This window comes from Drosophila busckii, chromosome 3R (assembly GCF_011750605.1).
Source record: "Drosophila busckii strain San Diego stock center, stock number 13000-0081.31 chromosome 3R, ASM1175060v1, whole genome shotgun sequence".
Classification (NCBI taxonomy): Eukaryota; Metazoa; Arthropoda; class Insecta; order Diptera; family Drosophilidae; genus Drosophila; species Drosophila busckii.
Genome location: NC_046607.1, coordinates 13066955 through 13069859, shown reverse-complemented (window position 1 = coordinate 13069859; position 2905 = coordinate 13066955).

Here is a 2905-nt window from a genome sequence, read left to right as displayed (position 1 = left end):
AAAATGGCGTTGTCAAAGGATGCCACACAATTGAAATTGAAATCAAATATCAAAAGGATTGCAACAGAGCCCAGCCAGAGCCACAGCCAGAGCAACAATAAGAATAACAACAACAATAATTCGTACAAGCGTTGTATTTGATGATGAGCTTGACTGAGAAGCTGATGAGCGGCTAACATATCCAGTCGCAATTGCTTTTTACACTGCACAACACAATATTCATACCACTGTGCGCTGTCAAGCACTTTTGCGTGCGTTAGAGCGGCACAGCTATAGTTTGAACAGAGCATTGCGCTCTCTGTTACAAACTCGCCATTTTTGATTTGGGCGGCGTTTGCTGCGCGCTCTCTCATTGGCCACGGGGCATGCGCCGTTTTGAGCGGCTCTCGCAGCGAGTGCGGCGACGACGAAAACGACGCGAGGGGAGGCGAGGCGTTTGTTGAGGCAGCTCAGCCACTGCAGATGTTCGTTGTTGTCGCCGTAGCCGCAGCCAAGAAGTTTAAAAATGGTACATTTTGCCACAGCAGCCAGAAAAACTTTGCCTTGGATCTAGCTCGTTTCGCTTTTATTGTTTGCTGCAGTTTTCTGCTATAATTTTGGTCACACAGCTGTCACACACACACACACACACACACACACGTGAGAAGGGAGAGCCAAGCCAAGCAGACGAGCGAGAGAGAGTGAGAGCGAGAGCGCAAGTGTGCGTTAGCGTAGCAAGAGTGTGAGCGAGAACGTTGGCCAAGCAGGCTTGCATAATTTTCTATGCAAAGTTCAGTGAACGTCAAAAATATTTGCATAGGCTGCTGTAGCGCTGTATAGGCTTGTGTGTGTGTGCGTGTGTGTTTGTTTGCTTGTGTGTGTGGCTTCTTTTGTCTCCATTAGCTATTGCCGCAAAGCCAAACACACACACACAGACACACATATATGGAATCGCACGCTGTGTTTGTCGCACTTTTTGCTATTTGCATCTTTGATAAGCACTGTGTCTGCTTTATGCGGGCCAAACGTCGACAGCTGCAGCCTTTTAGGCGCACACACATGCATATACACACACGCTTGTTTATGTGTGCGTGTGTGTTTTTGTTGTTTGTCCTTTCGCCAAATGTTTGTATCAATTCATTTTGCTGGCAATTTTCACAGCAATTTTTTTGTTGTTGCTGCTGGTAATTGCTTTATTGAAACAAGTTGCTAACTGTTGTCAAAAACTGGCTTATTAGCTGGCAATGGCTTTGGCTTTGGACATTCATCAATGCGGCTAACAAATGTTTTGTTGAGAGCCATCATTAAAACGGCTATTTACGAGTAATTTAAATAAATTTACGCTGCGCCAAAGTAAAAGCAATTTATAGCAGCAGCATTTGCGATATCCAGTTCAAAAATATAAAACTAGCCATTAAAGCTAATCACTCCAGGCTAATAGGCACTTAAACAGCGCAGCCCCAGATACAAATCGAACCAAATTAGAACGAGCAGTATACTTAAAATAGAAAACTCATTAACAGCCATAACAGCGTTTGCTCCGAATCCGAATCCGAATCCAATCTGCAGTCGCATCGCAATAGCAATAGCTGCAAGAAAGAAAGTGCTGAGCGGGCGGTGAAATTAGTAAATACTATAAGTAAATGGCATTGGCCCCGAAACTCGGTAGCGTCATAAAAATCAAAGTCAATAGCCGACGTCGCTGCTGGCTGCTGTGGCTGCGACGTACCAAAAAAAAATTCCCAGGAAAAGGCATTAAACGAGCCAAGTGACAAATGAAGTAACTCGAAATCATCAAATCATGGCCAAAAGCGGAGCACACGCATCCACAAAAATTCACATCAAATAACCCAACAAAAAAATCATTTGTATGCGCAGCGCGACAAGAAGCATAAAAAGACTCGCAGACTCGTAAACGTTCCAGCAGCAAACAAACGTTAAAACGTTAATAAAAGCCAAGTCAAGTCAAGAGAGTAGGAAAAAAACAAATCAGAGGAGCCAGGCCAGCAATAACAACTTGACCATTAAAGTAGCGCCGCTGTGCACACAAAATCCAAACGCGTGCTTGGCCACAGCCCCAGCTATATCGCCTTGAGATATCTGCTTTCCATTAGGAAATCAAACTGTAACTGTTTTCCACGTAAACTCAAGATGATGAACGTAGCATGTTAGCAGCGTATCGCCCACAAGACAAACAACAACAGCAACAGGAGACGCTGCTGACAGTGACAAGGACAAGGCAGCGCCAAAACGGTAGTAATAACTATAAAATGCAACTATATCCTGGCCTGGGCTACGGCAAAATCTCTGCTGTGTGTAGTTGCCGCACTCTTGTGGCAGGTAAATCGTCGTCGCTCAGTCGCTCGCTCGCTCACTCTCTGCGTTATCTATAGCTTATATCGCTGTGCCTTTGTGTGACACAATATGACATCAAATTACTCTGACCCTGTTCCAGTTCCCTTTCCCTTTTTATTCCATAAACATACCCATTTCCATTTCGCCGCACGCCCCGTCGCACACGATCGCCTATCTGATCGCAAAACTCAAAAATGTATAAAAAAAAAAATAAAAACGTTTTTCAAGCACATTTGTTGTTGTTGTTGTGTCACTCTAGCGCATATGGTCTAGGCCTATGATCTCGCTCTAGCCCTGGCTCTGTCACTGGGTTGGGTTCGCACTCAGAAATGCGTAAGCGCTTATCGCTTATCGCCTATCGCTGCTGCTATCACTCGCGTCGCATCTCTCGGCGGCTTTCAACAGCAGCAGCACTCTCCAGATTTTGTTGTTGTGTATTTAAGTAATTTGCAAAGAGATTCACATACTGCTTGGAATGCTTTATCTGCTTGCGTTTGCTCTTGTCGCTGAATTTTTGTTGTGCAGATTGGACGATCTGCAAATCTTTTACTTGTTGTTTTTTTTGTTGTTG